At 56.6% G+C, this 18,466-nt stretch overlaps 1 protein-coding gene across 1 annotated transcript in view; it reads right to left on the reverse strand.

Moving 5' to 3' along the window:
- Window positions 1-18,074, reverse strand: part of LRFN1 (leucine rich repeat and fibronectin type III domain containing 1) — a 44,228-nt gene extending 26,154 nt beyond the window's left edge. The window contains exon 1 of the mRNA XM_088139674.1: window positions 17,545-18,074. The gene's annotated coding sequence lies outside the window, so the exon portion shown is untranslated. The remainder of the gene's footprint in view (window positions 1-17,544) is intronic.
- Between the last annotated feature and the right edge of the window lie 392 nt (window positions 18,075-18,466).

Consider the following 18,466-nt stretch of genomic DNA (forward strand, 5'->3'; position numbering starts at 1 on the left):
GCCCCGTTTGTTTTTTCCAAAAAGCAGCTCGCATTTTCACAGTAACTTTCCCGTGACTCAAGCGCCTCTAGGTCACCTCCCTGCTTCTTATCCTACTTCAGAGAGACAGGCATTCCCATCGCTGGCACTCTCTTCTTCGCCCTCCGTCTTCACGTGCCCCATCACCGCCTCCCTCCGAAATGGCCGAGATGAGCTGAGTTCCCTGCGGTCAAGCCAGACTTCGGCCTGTGCCCCGTGCTTCTCTCTTCCCAAATCCACAAAACGATCAGCTACCCTCCCTGCAGGACGCTCTCTTGTCCCACAAAGGATGATTTCCAATGAAGTCCACCAACCTGGTTCCTTCCAGCGGTGTTCAGGGACTACAACTCCCAGAATTCCCATCCACCACTGTTCTTGATGGGGGAGGCTCTCCCCTTCTGGCAAGGGCACTCGCCAGAGCCCCCAGCCACCCCCGACCCCCTGCTTCCGATCTTGACTGGTCTGGGTCCTGTTCCAAGAACCGCTGTGAAATCAGGCCTCCAAGCACAGACCAGCCGCTCTGCCCGGCCCATCTGGGTCGCCCAACCTGCTAATTTGGGAAGACAAGACCATCTTTGAGAGAGAACAGCTGCCATCCATTTAGACAAGCTCTGCAAGGAGGGAAGTTGTAGGAGCGTCTCGCAATCAGCTCTTCTGGGAACGACTGAAAGTAAACTATAGATTTTCTATAGTTGCACGTCCAGCTCAGCGCACAGCCTCCCCAGAGCAGCTCTGATACGGAAGCTCTGCAAGAGGTCACCTGCCCAGGCTTTCTCCACCAAATCGAATCAAATCGAAATCAAACCAGAAAAGGAGGTTACTGGACGGGGGAGAAAGACATATGGAAAGCAGCTTTGTTGCCAAGCCCATTCATTGACTTTTCCTAATTTGCAGCATTTGCATGCGCTTTGATCACAGACGCCAAGCACTTTCCAACTAATATTGTAAAACAGACGTAACAAAATGACAACCAATAATTACCAAATCAAGAGATCGCTAATCAATAGCTGAGAAAAAGGGAACAATTAACACAAACTCATAAAACCTGGCTGGACATCACACTTGTAGTTCAGAAATAAATTACGCCCAACTCGTCCCCCTCAACCCCCGGGGCGGCATCTCCGGACCCCTTTGCTCCTCTCTGTCTTTCCAAAGGCTCTGTCTGGGTGGGGGTGCAACATTATGCCCACACAGCCGCCTTTAGCAGGGCTCTGCCCCAAACCCTGTGCAGCGTGCATCATTATACGCAGTGTAAGTGACAACCGACGAAGTCTACCCATTAACAGCAGTGCCAAGGTTCCTTCTCTCCTGCAAAGGTTTGACAGAAAGATGCTCCTTGGACTTTCTATGAGTGCCGACCGCAAACCGAGCCCAGATACGCAGGCCACCCGCCACAGCAGTGTTTCTCAGCCTCAGGAACTTTAAGATGCGTGGATGCTCATTAGCTGCTTACTTTCCTTGTGGCACCCGGCTCCCAGAACAGGATAATGGAAAGCCAGAACATTAAAAGTACTTTGCAAGCCTGTTATAACCAAAACTTCTAGCATTGTTGATTCTCCGCGCACCGTTCCCAAGATGCAGAGTCGGCAACTTCCTCGGCTGACGCTTATTACATCAAGCCCCTCTGTGCACCCTCTTGCCTCTCAGCAGCCAGGCAATTGGCACAGGTGGGCTTTGTCTTCCCTGCTCATGTCCCTCCTCGCAACAGCCCTGCGAGGCGGATCAGGCTGAGCCCAGTGAGTTTGCTGGCTGAGGATGGCTTTGAATTGCCTCCCTTCTGGGAGCTGCAGATTCTCTTGCACCTCCCTGCACGGCCCCAGAGCTGCCATTATCTTACACAGCTTCCTGGGAGAAGCCCCCTTGCCATCACAAACTGGCCTTCTGGACGGGGTGGGGGGGACTGGACAGTGAGAACCAGCTTGGTCAGTCTGCAGGACCTTCGCAACGGCCAGGTTTGCGCCCCTTGCTAAGCCCTGGTTCCTTGAGCCAGACTCAGCCTCATTAACCCAAGGGCTTGGTTGGCCTGAGACACTGGCCATAAATTAACCATCCTGGCTGGGCCTGTACACCACTGCGAGCCACAAACAAGTCCCTCCTGTCTGGGGAGCTGGCCATGTGGGGCCCACCCAGCCTTTCTTTCTCTGCAGGAGAAGCTGCTGCCTCCCCGGTTGGTTTCGGAAAGAGGCACACGAAGGAGAAGCTTCAGGCGGAGAAGAGCTGCTCTGTGAACCCCGAGGCCACAGTCACCGGTCAGGTCTGACCTCTGGGCCAGAAATCTTGGCTGGGAGGGCCCTGCGGTTGGGGGGAATGGCCTCTCAGCCCCACTGACCCTTTGCCTGCCCCCTGAGGTGTCTGGGAAAGAGAAGGAGAAACTGGAGAAAGGCTGGATCATTGTGGCTTCCGTGGGGGTCTGAAAGCGCCATCTCCCAGCCAGCGAAACGGCCCAGGGCTCTTTGCAGTGGGGTTGTTTGCCAAGGGAAACGAGGCTGCGTACACATATGTGCCCAGTTGACAGCAGGAGTGATCGTTTGACCTGCATTTTGCATTTCTCAATTATTTCTTGGCAGCAGCCAACAGTTTACATCAGTGTTGTCCAACCTTGGCCACTTTAAGATGAGTGGACTTCAACTCCCAGAATTCCCCAGCCAGCTATGCTGGCTGGGGAATTCTGGGAGTTGAAGTCCACTCATCTTAAAGTGGCCAAGGTTGGACAACACTGGTTTACATCTTTCCACCAAATAAGACAAAAGCCAACCCTCTCAAAAAGGGCAAAATGAATGAAAAGAAAAACTCTTCCTCAAAAGCTACATACGGCGAGTGTGTTCCTCTACGCTTCAGAAACAAAGCAGTACCCCAATGTCCCCCGGAATGTCCGTCAGAGCTCTGGCCCACCTTAAAATCATGCCCATTTTCCACAAAAGAGGCGGGCAAAACTATTGCTTGCGCGCTTTGCTTGGCATCTCTGGTGCAGGAGGCCTAGAGGCTGGCCCTTGACGTTAAATGCACCTTGGCAGTCCAAGCCAGGCGGCAGGGCACGGGGCACCGCTTGGCCACCCTGGGGCAATTAGCAACAGGGAAACCCAGAGCCAAGCAGGGAGGATCAGTCGCCAGAGAGTGAAACGGAGCTAAAGCACACCAGTGGGGGGGGGGGGGGGAGGAAAGGCAGGAAGGCGCGCAGGTGCACAGGCTCCCCGCATGTCCCCAAGAAAGTGAGGAGCTGCTCAGAGAAGACTTTGGGGATTAAACAGAGAGATCTAAACATACCGTGGACTGAACACCCCTAAAACCCTTCTCAGACCTTCCCCTTCGACCTCTGGATCGCTTAGACACAGCTGGAGCTCAACTTCCCCTCCCTCCGTAACAGTAGCTGCCTCGGCGTAGACGTGCATGCCCACCTTGGCTCTTTCCTCCAATTTTAAGAAATGCGTTCGGCTGGAGGAAAGACGTTTGCCCGGCAAGGGCCAGAGCTGCGAAAACACGACTCTAATTGTGCAGCCAGAGAAGGGCCTTTTCTGCCCTTCGCGGCGGATGCAGAGCGGATGCTCTGCTTGCTGGTTCTGCCTCCTCCCCCTCCATGCCAGATTACTGACCTGGCTGCCCCCTGCCCCCACCCCCGGGATTCCTCCTGTCTCGAGGCTGATCTCTGGAAGGGATCTCTGGAAGGATGAGCTTCCAGCTGTTACCTGCCACTCCTTTCTGCAGCTGGGGGGAGAGAGACCCCCTCCGGAAGGATTTTTAAAGGGTTTCCTTCTTATAACTTGTGGGCAGGAAAAACAGGCTGGATTTGGAAGCAGCGACAGCCCAGAGACAGGAAGGTAATCTAAGATTGCTCAAAGAAGCCAGGATAAAACATTCCCTGTTGATGTAATATACCACGGGCAAACTCTGCTTTGGAAAATGAGGTGGAGGCCCTGATTTGTTGACCTCGGGATGGGAGCAGGGAGGCCACTCAACTAGATGGAAGGACCCCCATCAGACCCCCATTTCAGGCAGGGAAAGAACCTGCACTGGGACTGTCACCAAGGCCTGCACCCCGAAGTTTTAATGTGCCACGTGGGTCTCCCCAACACATCTGCCCTAGATGAAAAGTACGAGTAAAAGTGTTTGCCCCCCTGCAAAGACCATCAACAGGGGAAAACAGAGAATAAACAATAACTTGCGTGCCCATTTGTCACAAGCAGCTTCTAAAAATCAGAGGACCCTACTGATTTGCCTTCAGGCCTGGTGGGAGAAGCCGGAGCGGGACCCGCTGGGGACGAGCTTGTCAGAGAGCAGGAAGGGGGCTGCTTGGGGGGCACCCGCTGAAGCAAAGGGCGCGGAGGACCCAGCCACCCTCCTGGCCCTGGGCTGCCGCTGTGGACGAGCCCTTCTGGCAATCTTTGCGAACCACCGGCGGAGGGCTGACATTAACGCCGATACCAGTTATTTTCCTGTTAGAGGTAATTACAGCACTGCCTTCCCACCGCACTGGGTTTATAACCTCTTCTCAGAACCTCCTTCTGATTAACATCAGGCAGAAGAAAAGTGTGTGTGTGTGTGCGTGTGTGTGTGTGGGGAGAAATGGAAATCTGCCACGGGGGCTGCATGGAAGTCAGACTCTCAACTCTCTGCAGAACATCCTCTCTTCTACTGGAACATCCTCTTGAGCAGATGCTTCCCAGTTCCAGGCCACGATGCCCGTCTCGCACCAGGACAAAACAGTTGCCCATCCCAACTACCCCCAACCTTGCCCCCAAAGCTCAGCTGGAAAACCGTCCAGGTTTCACTGCAAGGGAGAAGGCTGCAGCCCAAGCAAGCTTCCTTCGCGGGCCTGCGAGAGCCGTTCTGCAAGACCCGTCGGCAGATTTGCAAAACCCAAAGCTGTGACCGCTCTACGTCCTCAAGACCACACTACGTTCTCGCCTGGGCCCGCTGGCGCAAAGGAACTCAGGCCCTGCAAGAGAGACACCCGGCCCCGAAGGCCTCTCCGTTGAGACTTGTTGACAATAACACAACCTGGGCAGCCTCAGGAAGAAACCGCGCACATTTAGTTCATGTTCTCCGAGTTGGTGGGAGGGAGCTCAGTGCTTTGTCGAGCGTGAGTCAAAGAAATGATGCAGCAAACAGATGCCAAACGACCTTGGCTCCCTCCCACCAGGATTTCAGGCCTTGGAGGGGAGGGCTTTCCTGGGTGCTGGATCCGGGGTCCTCAGCACAGGTGGGGGGCCTGAGGAGACAAAAACTGGAGGCCGCTGAATTCTCCTAATTAGGGCAGATCCATCCTCTGCTAGTGGACTGATTGCCTTTAATAATAATTTAAGTTTTATTTAATGATACTGCAACTCGCCCCTAATAATTCTCAGCCATCCATACCCCAAACACGACGCGCTCCACACTGCCAGCAGCGTTTTTAAGTCACTCTTTTAAAATCACATCCTTTGACCTGTGATGAATGAATTAATTGATGGAGTGCTGAACTAATCCTATTAGAGCTCCCAGCACCGCACCTCAGGGCACGAGGAAGCACCCCCGGCCCCAAGACGGGCACCCTCTGATGCGCAAAGGCCCGCTCTCCCCAGCTCTGCCCCTCCGCCCTCCACCTGCCTGGGGAATGGAGGCGGGAAGGAGGCGAAGGCAAGCCCCGGAGTGCCCACTGAAGACTAAGGGCTCCCTCGGGGCAGGTCTTACTGAGCCCTTGTCATTGGGCTGCAAAGCAGGAAGATCCCTGGGGGTCTTGGGGGGGAATCAGCCCTGCTCTGTCTCATGGGGACATACGTGGTGGCCCCCAGAGAGACAGGAGATGGCTTAGAGTAGTGTTTCTCAACCTTGGCCACTTGAAGATGGGTGGACTTCAACTCCCAGAATTCCCCAGCTAGCATGGCTGGCTGGGGAATTCTAGGAGTTGAAGTCCACCCATCTTCAAGTGGCCAAGGTTGAGAAACACTGGCTTAGAGGGTTCTTCTGGAATCCTTAGGCCCAACCCAAAGGGCTTCGTTGGGGGAAAGGGAGGCTGAATGTTCTCTGTGACCCCACGTGGCGTTCCCAGCATTTCCCAGATAGCACCCACTTTCCAACAAATAATACTCCCAAGGGGGAGGGGGAAGGCGTCAGGAGACAGCCCCCACAAGCAGGGCTGGCCCCTCCTGCCCTGATCTTGGCCAGAAGAGCAGCATCTTGAAGGCCTGGCGGCGTCTCCCTCCCCTCCCGCTTGTACCGAAGACCGTCAAGGTGGGGCCGTCTTGAGCTTCTTTCTCAGCCTTCCCGGTTTCCTGGGCTGAGCTCACGGCTTGCTAGCGGTCAGTGCACTTTATGACCGAGTCACCGCTGTTCTCATTCTAATTCCTGGCGACTTCTGCTGTTCTCCAAAATCCCACTTCTCTGGAGTTGGGTGCCCGCATCAGAAATGCTCTTAATGTTCAACTCGCTTGTCCTGACTGATCTTATCTAGAGGTAAGGTCAGTTACTGGCAGCCTAGTTGTTCTAGGAGCCACCCAAACCAGGAAAAATCTGTGACAGGGCCCATTCTGAGATGGCCCCCATTTTCAACCCCCCCCCCGCCCCATATTTAGAAGGCTCTTTGCTTGCCTTCCATATCTTTATCTACATTTAGGCTGGGATTCTATTTGTAAGATTTTAATGGCTGTTCCTATTTTTTTCCTTATATCTCATTTCTTTAATGATTTCTGCACTGAACGGTTATTGGTAAGTTTACTCTGGATAAGCAAGATAGACAGATGTCCATTAACAACACTATTTTGCCAAAGGTCCCAGCAGCTGTGCCTCACACATGCACTTTCACACACGTGTGCGCACACGTGCCAACCGGCTTCTCTCCTTCCTCCGCAGCAGAGTTTGCATCGGCCTCAGCCGCCTGCTGGCACTTGGGGCTGCAAGCTCCCCCCCAGCAGCCTGGCCCAATCAGCCGCCTCCGTGCCCCCGACACAGCGGGCCCAGAGGAGAGCATGGGCGGCGGGAGGAAGGACCCCCAAGCGCTGCCCTTCTCGGGGGGCTGTGGCTCGGGCGGGCGGGTCTCGCCAAGCCCCCGGGTGGCAGGGCTGGATGCAAAATCCCACCGCAGAAAGAGCCAACCCCTCACCTTGGGTTCCTGTTCAAAACAAGCGAGAAGAAAGAAGTACCCTTAAGGCAATCCCACTATTCTCATAACCCACTGTTCATGACTAACGGTCAGAGCCAGGCAGAAATCTGATTTTAAAAAGGATTCAAACCGGGGCCCGAGCAGAAAAAAGAAACCCAGCTGGCTGGTGTTTATAAAATACAATGTGCCAAAGAGGGAACGGAGAACATAAACATTTGATGGGATGCTAACTGGGATCGTGCTGAAATTCATGGAGTAATCAAGGGGCTTCCTAGCTATCTTCAGAGCAACCCTACGAGGTAGGCCAGTATTGCCGGACCTGGACACGGGACGGCTGGAGCTCAGCACTTCCTGACGTTCAATGCAGGGGCTGTCCTGAGGCAAGATCCGGCTCCCTCTTACGAAATGTAAAGCCCAATTTTAGCAAAAGCTTCTCGTGTTTTTTCTCTTAGTGCTGCCAGAATATACTGTATATACAGAACCCCTAGAAATGAGCAAGCGTGCAGAGCATAAACAAATCACAGACCGAAGAGAATTCATGTACAATTATTGCTAAATTACAGAACAAGAAGGGAAAACAAAAGTGTAAAACTAGCAACATTTTATTGTTCATTGGGGGAGGAAAACTCGTTGATAAATAGCAGCCACACATTTGACTGATGACAATAATAACAAAAGCAACTTTATGTGTATTATATATAAATGAGCATGTGTATCTGTGTTCTTTAAAATACAGCTAAGTAGCTACTTGACATTTCCAAACAAAATATACTTATTTATGCACTTATTAATATAGCTTTATCTATTAATATGCCTCTTTCTTACCCTAGAAAAGACTTTTTAAGCAGCTCAAAGTGTAGCTAAAGTACAGCAAAACTGAGCAAGGAATATCATCCACAGAGACAGGAGTGCCAAAGATCAAAAGCTCAGTGGTTTTTTCTGTTTTTTTGCATCTTAATTGTTTAAAACCTATTAAGGAAAAAATCAAATGAATTTTTTTTAGGAAGGAACTGACAGATAGGCGGCAATGGAGATACATTTAAACTCAAGATACCCTACTCAGCCTCTTTCTCTGATGGCTTTCCTGGTTACATAAATGGATGTTTGCCAACCTGGCGCCCTCCGTATATTTGGTAGGAGGCGGGGGAGAGGTACTACAGCATGCCAGCCAGCTGGGAACTTGCCCATCCTGAAATTTTGGGCTCCCGACACATTCGGAGTCTGCCAGTCAGGGAAGACGCAACTTGGTAGATAAGGCCAACTGGCATTTTGGGAGCCTTGCAGATGAAGCTCATCTATTCAACGGCTCAAACCTTTGCTCCAGGGCTCCCCAGGCCTGATGCAGAAAGCCCCCAAAAGGCGCCTCGCATGTGTAAAGCAGAAATCTAATAAAAAAAAGGCAGAATTTCCAAGCTCTTTAAAATAGCGAAGCAATCACATTTCAACACAGGGGATCAGCAGCAACTCCTTAGCTGAAAGCCCTGGGTAAACTGAGGAGCACCCAGCTGGTGTGTCGCTGAGGGGGTGCCACAGCCAGCGCTGAGGGCCCTGATCCTCAACCAGAGCTCACTTGACGGTCGCCAGAGACCCTTTTGGAGGACCTCAGGAAATGGGAAAGTTCATTCTTCAGGCACCCTTCCTACGGGGCAACGGGCTTTCTTTAACTTCTGACTACCGCACGGAGGTCTCTCGGCGGTCTACAGTAACACTCAGAAGCAACATTCAGACAGGAGCTGATCCCCCCAACCCACTGGGAAGCCACAGAAAACGCTTCAGGCTTGCCAAGGCACATTCCAGCAACCCTAACCAAGCAGTAGTTTACTTGCTGCATTTTGAATGGAAGCCCCTGGGTGGCTTTTGAGGCCGCCCTGCAAACAAGAGAGCCTAGTGGTTGCATTCTGCTCTCACCGAGATGCAGAGAAGGGTGGCAAGGCGATGCCAGTTCCCTAAACTGCCTGGAAACAGTGCTTTGCTGCCAAGAATGCTACCCATTTCCTGCCCCGCCGGGCAATTATGCTGGGTTCACGTAGGGGGCTTGGCTTCAGTGCGCTGGGGGAGCCCAGCCCTTGTCTTAGATGCATCATGGCTGATTTCCTTGCGCATGGCATATTACGCGAACACAGCAACGGTTTTTTGGTCTCCCAGTGTTGTATGGACTCAGCCACTACAGTCGGTGACCCAGGTGCCAGTTATGGCAACAGCAGAAAAAGTTCCAACAACCATGACTTCTACCTGTCTGAAGAGCCCATGCCAGGGCTCTCCTCTGATCTGATTCCAGCTGCTGCAGATGTGCCCAGTCTGTTTCTTCCCTCTCCAGACTGCCTGGAGGGGAACATCATCCTTCTAGCTGCAGGATAATTGTGGCCCAAACATCTGGCCTAACTTCCTTGCTTCCCTCCCCCCCACCCCCACCCCAGCTTTTCCACGATCTCCTTGGGTGAGGAATTTGACTTGGCAGCAATGATAAAGGCAGTTGTAGATTCTGAATGAACTGTAGGCCTGTTGCAACGCTCCACAGAAAGTAAATAGGATCTGAACCTATTTCTTTCTTGGGGGAACAGGAAACCATGATCCTCCAGACGTTGCTGGCCAGGCCGACAGGACAGGGCAGACGGGCTCTGGGCCATACCGACTCTCACTTCCAGTCCCCAGGCACAGGGTCGAGGGCTCTTAGCTCCTCCAGGTGCTGGGATATCCACTGCCTGCCGGAGGTTTGCAAGGCCTCCTCCAACCTGGCCCGGTTCCCTCGGCCACACACCCCTCTGCCCCAGTTAGGCCTGGCTTCTGCTTGCAGGACCACGCACGGCTTGCACTCTGCGATGATCAGGGTGGGCTGGATCGCAAGAGAACATCTTGCTGGAGAGCATCTCTGCCAGGCACCCAGGAAAAAAAGATGCCAGGCCAGAGGGAATGCATTGCGTTTACTTGCATGAGTTTCCCCCCTTTCTTCTCGGTTAATGTAACACAGGACTCAGAAAAAAGATTCCCACGCTGGGGGTCTGAGTGGCACGGTGTTCTTGGCACATGGCGTTTCCCTGCCTCACTGACCCAATCCTGGGTTTACAGAGTAAGCTGGACTCACCTTTGGGCCTTTACGTGCATATATCTGCACTTATCCGCACGTGTACACGCATGTACGCACCTCCCTCCCCAACTGCCTTCCAAGATCACAGCAAAGCTAAAGGAGGCTCAGAGGGCAGCCGAGAGCAAGGCCAGCCCTTTGCAATGAGTTTGTCTCAAGGCCTGATTTATGCTTCCCCGCCAAGCCCTGCTGGCGCTTCTGCGCCATCGATTCAAGGCCTCGTCCTGCTTTTGGAGCCTCTGCCCGCCACTGGCGTTCGCTATGGGCAGCTGGCAGTGGGGACTGCATGCACACGGGAGGAACACGGGGGCAGCCGCTACCACCCTTTGGCCGCCGCAGCCCCCCACCCGCCCGGGTCACTCTCACCATCCCAGCAGGGCAGCCGCCAAAACCGGAAGACCCAGGAAGGGGACTCTGCAGCGGTAAATCAAAAACACTCTGAGGGGCCTGGGAGGAGGCGCTATTAAGCAGCACCGGCAGGCTCTTAATTGACTTGCACGCTTTACACAACTACGGCTCACAGTCCTCCAGAAGCCACCTCAGGCAGGCCACAAAAAACAGCAACGGTGCTTGCAATGCAAGCAGCTTGGAAGGAAAGGCGAGCTCCAGCGAGCGCAGCTGCAGACATCTTGTCTTCAGAGGAGGGGCCTGAGGAAGTGGCCCCCCCATGGCCTTCCCAGGGCTTCTGGGGTGACGGGCGCCTCGGCACCCAAGCCAAGCCCTTCCAATTTGCTCAGTCCCGAGTCGGAACGCACACAGAGACGTGGGGAGGGCAGGGAGGGGCGCACCGGAGCAGTTCACCTTCCTTCAAGCAAGAAGCATTAAGCAGGGCGTAGCGAGGGTGGAGAGGAGCGCGCTCCTGCAAGGTAAATGCGCTGCTCAAGGAGCTCTCGCTCGCTCTCTTCCTCTCAATATTTATTGGCCTCCATCCGGTGAGGAGCTGCCGAGCTGCGCCAGTTTGGCTCCTTCCATCAGTGGAGAGCTCTGCTCCCTCCCGGCCCCTCAAGAGCGCACCTTGATCGCTTGCCAGTGACAGGACGGCCTGTCGTCTCGGAAATGCATCCCGTTAGTTTATGAGCTGCTCTGTGAGCTCTGCTCGGCTGGGTCAGGCTGCTGCAGCTGCCGTGGCAGAGGGAGGGAGGGAGGGAGGGAGGGAGGGAGGGAGGGAGGGAGGGAGGAAGGAAGGAAGGAAGGAAGGAAGGAAGGAAGGAAGGAAGGAAGGAAGGAAGGAAGGAAGGAAGGAAGGAAGGAAGGAAGGAAGGAAGGAAGGAAGGAAGGAAGGAAGGAAGGAACTTTCCCAGCCCAGGAGGTCAGGCAGGTTGGACTGTGGCTCTGTCATCCCCAGGGATCTCAAGTCACATTTGACAGCAGAAAACATGGCTTGGATCTGGGAACTTAAGAGATTTCTTTCAAAAAAGAAAATCTTTAACTGATCCTCTTCATGGTATTTGGTGGGAAGTGAAATTGCCCTTCTTTTTAACCATGCAAAAGCCTCTCTCTCTTGAAGCCCAAAGAATGAAATCTGGGTCTGCCCCAACTCTGAGGCTAAAAGATCAGAAAGACCCACAGGCTGGACATGTGAAAAGCCCAAGACCATTGGCCCAGCCTGCTCAGAAGAGGGGCAGCCCCTCTGCCAGCTCCAGAGTGGCGAATGTTCATGGAGAGCCCAAGGTTACTACCCTGGATGATGCCCTCCCGGGAGGCCTCATCTCAGCCTCTGCCTCTTGCCCATCTCCAGAGCAGACCCTTGGAAGTGGCGGTGGGGGGGAGGGGAATAGGGCCAAGGCAAGCCCGGTCCAACCTCCAGTCCACACCAGGAAGCCTGACTCTGCACATGGGGGGGGGGAGGAAAGGGGGGAACCAGCCAATCCAGGAACGCGCCTTGTAGCCTCTCTCCAGCCCCCTACCTGCTTGCTGCTCCTCCCCACATCCTCCTCCTGCCCTCCTAACCAACCTGAAGGGCTGCCGCTTGGCAGAAGACTTGGACTCCCACCGCCAGCACCAACTGCCCCTTTCAGATGTGCAGAACACGGAGCGCTGGCTGCATTTGGCACGGGGGAGAGGGAGATGCTCCTGCGGAGTCCGTGGTTGGCTTGCAGACCTTTGATTACCCCACTAGGTAACATCATCAGAGCACTGACGAGATGACCTGGTCAGGTCAGGAAATGTCCGCAAGCAGAGCACCCAGCTCAGGGAGCACCAAGGACTCCACCGTTCAACCCCGAGCTACAGAGGGTCTCCTGAGACGCTTCTGCATTGTTCGGGTCAGAATACACGCTGGGATATCAGGAATAGCAGGTCTGGTCTATTTTAATCTCATCCTCACGTGTTTCAGATTTTTCTCCCCAGAGAGCAGAACACAAGTTATTTCTTACATGTGCAAAGCACCCGCATGCAGGATACGCTCAATAACCGTGGCCCTCCTTTCCTGCTTCCGGCAGCCTGGCCTAGCCTGTTACGGACGGCTCGCACGCCTCTCGCCTGCCCGAGGAGCAGGGCTGCCCGGGTCGACGTTCCGCTTTTCATTCGGAACAACGGTCCTGTGAGTCAACGCAAGAGTCCCTGGCAACTCCGGGGCGTGCTGCACACAGCTTGGAACAGCCTATTTGGGGCAGGAAGGGCGGGAAGGTCGACTATCCAAAAAGCCTGCGATGCCACCCTGCGTGACGGCTGCGACTTGACAAAGGGATTCGGCAAATTGGCCTCATTCCCCTGCTAGTCCATTCGCTTGTTAACAGGTGATCCGTGATAAAAAAGAGCAAGGCTGGCAGGTTAAGAAGGGGAAACCGTTCCCTTCCAAGGACCTCTGGTTTGTACCAAAATCTTCTATCGCAAATGAGCCTTTTTCCTGGACATCTGGAATCTCACAGATGCCTAAACTTAATTTCCAAAGGTACAGATACTTTAAAATCATAAAAGGCTAAGACATGCAGAACACTGTACTCCAAAGTTTGCAGCTGAACAGATTTGCTTATCTGGAAGCCGGAAAACTCAGGGATCCTGGGGCTGAGCCACACAAGACATTGAGCCATGTCACTTACAAGCCCAGCAGACATCCTCACACAACACACACAACTTGGCCAGCTTCAACCCTGGCTAGCTTTTGTTTGTGACCTGATGTGCTGCGTGAATGCAGCTCACTGGGGGAGACTACTGGGTGAAGCCAAGAAATGGATTCACTCGGTATCCGATTTAAACACCAAACAGGAATAGAATGGGGTGGCCCAGTCACTGGGCCCGGCCATCCTGTGCTTGCTTGGGCGGGTAACAGCCTACAGTGAAACAGGGAGCATATTTTGCCAGTTCAGCTTGAGGACGTAAGGGCCGTGCAAATCCAAATAGAGGTCTGGAGGCTTTCAGAATCTCCCGCAGCTCCTGGTTTCACCCAGAGCCTTCTGCCGCTGGTTAAACACTGGAACGCACATTAAGTTTTGACCAGGGTTTCCAGCCCTCTACAGCTCGGTGGCAATTCTGGAGAACAGGGACTTCCTGCAGGCAGGGAGGTGGAAAGCAAGCCCCAGCCTCTGAGCTCATGCTCTGCACTTGGCGATTCTAAATTGCATTGTTGAGACTCTGACCTTACACGTCAGACGCGCTGGAAGCCACCTTGGGAGAATGCTACCCTCAAAAACAGCCTAAATGTAAGTGCGAATGCACGTTTCAGTAAACAAATGAGGCAAACCCCTCTGCTCGTCTCGCTACAGCCTCTGAGAGGGATGCACGAAGAAGACGCCATGGGACCCCATAGCTCTCTGGGTCTCGAACTGGGAGCTCGCCCTGTTCTCTCCCAGAGGAAGCTCCATTCCAACCGAGCCCTTGACCAGCCCCCCCCACCTTCCCCAAAGCACCTGCTGGCCACGTCGGAAAGGAGCAATCCCGCAGGGCTGCTCCTCCCGGACACACCTGGCTGCAGCTCCTTGGCGTTCTGACAGCGGAGGGAATTAAGGGCCCAAGTGGAGGGAAAGGGAAGGCTGTCCAAACGCCGGCAGAGAATTCCCTACAGAACCGTCTGCAGCAGCTGCCGGGGGGGGGGGGGGGACCAACACCGTGGAAAGGAGATAATGGAGGAAGGGGCCTTCCTGCGGCTGCTCCAGTTTTGCAGGCCTTCAACAGCCAGGTGCTCCCTGGCCAGCAGGAGCCGGGTGCTGGCCCTTGGCCTTGCCCCCTGCAGGGAAGACCAGCCCACCCCATTTTTGGCAGCCTCCCCTTCCTCCTCCGTTTGCAAAGCTTTGCTCCTGAGCAAGCGGATGGAGAGGATTGTGGCATTTATTGCGGGGAGACAGGCACACCTGCGACACCCTCTCCCAAAGCAGGCGTACGAGCAGCTTTGCAAGTCTTGGGGCCCTCCCCTCCTCCCCTCTGGCTGAGGATTGTGAGATTTGTAGTCCAGCCCATTTGGAAGATGGAGAAGGCAAACAGCCCCCAAGACCCCTGTCACTAGAAGGAGCATCGCAGACTGCCTCCTTTTCACTGGAGCCCAGGAAGAAGCGCAAGGGTCATCCTGGCCAGGGGGCACGTTAATAAGATGCCGCTTGGTTCTGAGCAAACCTACTGAGGCAACAGGGTGGACAGTCCCTCAAATTCTATTATTTCTGTCGTTGGCACAACGCCGACGGATGACACCCACGAAGCCTGCCATTTGCACAAGGAGAGCACCGACAAATGGGCAGAACAGCCCCAAACCCAGCAAGACTGCACACACTTTCCACTACTCAAGCGTGCGACACAACCTGCTGACTGACGAGAAGCAGGAGAGGACCGAAGAAAACAAGGTGCGCCCTCTCCTCCCCGGGGCAGGATCCTGAAATCAAGATGAGGTCCAGTCTGGGGCTCCAGAAGGCCCCAGTCTGCCCTACCAGCCTGCCTGGTCTGTTGCCCCATCCTGGCAAAAGCACAAGGTGGGGAGCGGGGGAGACAAGCAAAGGCCTTGGCAGTGGCCAGGTCTAAACGGTGGAACTTGCTACCTCAGGAGACCAAGCTGGTGGTCTTCTGCTGTTTGGGGAGGCTGTTCCCTGGAGATGCAAACTACCTGAATGTGAGCCGGTTAGACACGTGTTTGCAAATGGGTAGGTTTGTATGAAATAACTTTTAGTTGTTTGTACGATCAGTCTTTTAAATCATGCTAACTTTGTAGTGGCGTTCATTGTCATTAGCCACCCTGAATAGTATACATACAAAAGGAGAAGGAAATAGAAAGGAAAGGTATACCTTTTATATTAAACACATATTGCAATCTGTTTGGGTCTGGAGTTATCCGTATTTCAGGCTATTGTGGCTTGCCAGTAGATGACTGTTTAAAATCCTGGTTTACTATTACATCTGAATATAGCTAGAGTAGGGTAGGGTCCCTCCAAGTGACTGGGCCTTCATCCCCCCAAATCTTCCAGATGAAAGACTGGTCTGCAGAGTTACAGATTGGAAAGAGCAAACCGTCTGGATCTAGTGGGGTTTACATGTGAGTAAACAGGTTCCAGAGTGTCCCTGCATGAAAAAAGAGTGCAGCGAGGTCCATGGGAGAGAGACCATCATTCCTTTATCCACTGTTTCTCAACCTTGGCAACTTTAAGACGTGTGGACTTCAACTCCCAGAATTCCCCAGCCAGCCTTGCTGGCTGGGGAATTCTGGGAGTTGAAGTCCACACGTCTTAAAGCTGCCAAAGTTGAGAAACACTGTCTTTTTTTACGGAGGGATAAATTTAAACAGAAAGGATAAGTGCAGAATCAGTGAGCTTGGCCATATAAACAGACAGAAACTGCCATTCAGATACCGACATGCAGAAACGACATAGGAAGGTTGGTTGTTGAGCCTCCTCTGAGCCTTGTGTATCTCTGCCACGGGAGATGCCCGGGTGCAGGTGGGTCTTGTGTCTGCACAGAGCCCTTTGGGGCATCCCAGCCAACCCAGCAATTATAATGCCCTGCCCCCTTCCAGATGCGCTGGGCTGCAACTCCCAGAATTCCTTTAGCTGTGCTGGGAATTCTGGGAATTGTTGTCTCAACACACCAAGAGGGCAGCCTGCCAAGGAAGAGGGCTCTCGGCATCGCTGGCCTTCCTCCCCAGGGCCCACAACGTGAATTCTTGGTGAGGCGCCTCATTTTTCTCTCCCTTCCAGCTCCTGCTCTTCCACCACGCGCCGCCACCGGTGTTGTTGAGGATCCCGATAAATAAGAGCAAAAGCTCATCCCTCCATTGTGCAGGTCTCTGGACGCATCCTGAAATGCCTGTGGGTGTGTTAATAGCGTGCATATTTTAATGTTTAAGCGAGTGGCTGTGGGTTAAGCAGCTGAGTGCGTGTGTTGCTCCCCGGCTGCGCGTGGGGGACGAGGAGCGAAGCGAACACGCTGCATACGTGCCTCCGCGGTGTGCTCTGCCCGCCCGGGGGTTTGGCAGCGCGGATGTCAGCGGGGGCCAGGGGCTTTCGAGGGGCGGCCCTTGGGGAGAAGGGCGCAGCCCCCGGGTCTCTCCCGGCTTAGCGCCCCCGCCCGTTTTCCGACAGCCCCAGCATCAGCCCGGGGGGCAGGGGAGCGACCAGGCAGGGGAGGGCGAGCAGCACCAGCCCCCCGCAGTTCTGCTCCGGAGCTGCAGGGACGCGAGGAGCCGCAGACCCAGGCACGGGGGCGGCCGAGGCGAGGCGAGGCGAGGCGAGGCGCCCCCCGGGGTCTCCCGCCCGGGCAGACCGCGCCCTCCCTCCGAACGCCCAGGCGGACTGAGGCCGGCGCCGGCTTCCACGGAGCGCCGGGCAGAAGCCGAGCCCGCGCCGCAGAGCCGCAGGGCCGGAGAGCCGAGCCGCCTCTCCGGCGCCCTGGGCTCCAGCGGCGGCCGTGCGCGGGGGGCTCCGTCCTCTCCCGCTCAGGAGGAGCCGCCATCGCCGGGGCTCCGGGAGGCGCTCCAGCCCGGCAGCAGCGGGGGTGGGGAAGGAGCCGGGCGCCGGCGCGCTCCTCCGCCCGAAGCCGGGGCGCCGCGAGGACCGGTCCCCCGGGCCGGAGAAGCGGGAGAGGAGGGCGCCGCGCCGGGCCGGGCCGGGCCGGGCGCTTCGCCAGCCGCGCCGCGCCGCCTTTGCGCATCCGAACCCGCCCGGCTCTGCGCGCCGCTCAGGCGACCCCCGCCCCCCGCCGCGCCGGGAAGCCCCTCGGCGCCCCTGGCCGGAGCGCTGCCTCCCCCCGCCGCCGCCGCCGCCGCCGCCGCCGGATCCCCCGCCCCGGCCTCCGCGAGCCCCGGCCGCCCGCCGCCGCGGAGAAGCCGGCTCCCCGGGCTCCCGCACGCGCGGCGACCCCCGCCGCCGCCGCCGCCGCCGCCGCCGCCGCGCCCCTCCCCTCCCCTCCCCAGGCCCCCGCAGCCCCCCCGCGGAGCAGCCGGCCGGACACTCACCGGGGAGCAGCTTCTCTCAGCCGAGGGGCGGCGGCGGCGGCGGCATCCTGGGGCCGGGCCTGCGGCCAGGTCCGCGCTGGGGCCCTCGGCGCGGGGGCTCAGGGGGCCCCTCCAGGCCGGCCCCCCGCAGGCTCCATCCGGCAATCCACAGACAAAGGCGGGCGGGCGGCGCGTCCGCCCCGAGGGAGGCCGGCCCCGCCGGGCGCTCAGCTGGGCTCGCCCCTCCGCCGGGGCGCAGAGCAGCCGCCGCCGCGCCGCCGCCGCCGCCGGGCGCTCCGGCTCCCGGGAAGGGCCGCCGGGCGCTCCTGCTCGCCTTCTCCCAGCCCTGCAGAGCCTGGGCTGGGCTGGGCTGGGCCGGGCCGGCGGGAGGAGAGGCGGAGCGCCGACGAAGCGCCGCCCCGGGGCGGGCTGGAGAGCGGCCGGCGCAGCGGCGAGGGCGCCCGGCTGGAGGAGCGCCGCGCCGCGCCGCGCCGCGCCTCGCCGCGCCTGGCCTCGGGGCCCTTCGCTTTCGGCGGGCGGTGGGGCGCCGGCGGGCGGCGAGGCGCCGCGGGGAGGGGGAGGGGGAGGGGGAGGGGGTGGGCCCGGGCCCGGCCCCCTTTCTGCAGATGGCGAAGGGGGCGGGGAACACGCGGGAGGCGGAGACAGGTCGCTCACCCTGGAAAAGCTGTGGCGCTGCAGCTGCTGCACCGAGCGGGGGGAGCGAGCGGGGAGCGGGCCGAGGGAGGGAGCGGAGCGGAGCGGAGGGGATGGGAGGGGAGGGGAGGGGAGGGGAGGGGGCCGTGGGCAGGAGGGGCCGGCGGGCCGGCGGGCGGGCGGGCGGGCGGTGAGCTACGGAAATCTCGGAGGGGTCCTTCCAGCCAGACCCTGGCAAGCCACGATCCTGGGAGCTCTCCCGCAGCTGAGCGGAGGAAGTTGGGGGAGC

Source organism: Python bivittatus, unplaced genomic scaffold (genome assembly GCF_059951505.1).
Source record: "Python bivittatus isolate LINGU-HERP-01145 unplaced genomic scaffold, Pbiv_v1 ctg000310_np1212, whole genome shotgun sequence".
NCBI classification, from domain to species: domain Eukaryota; kingdom Metazoa; phylum Chordata; class Lepidosauria; order Squamata; family Pythonidae; genus Python; species Python bivittatus.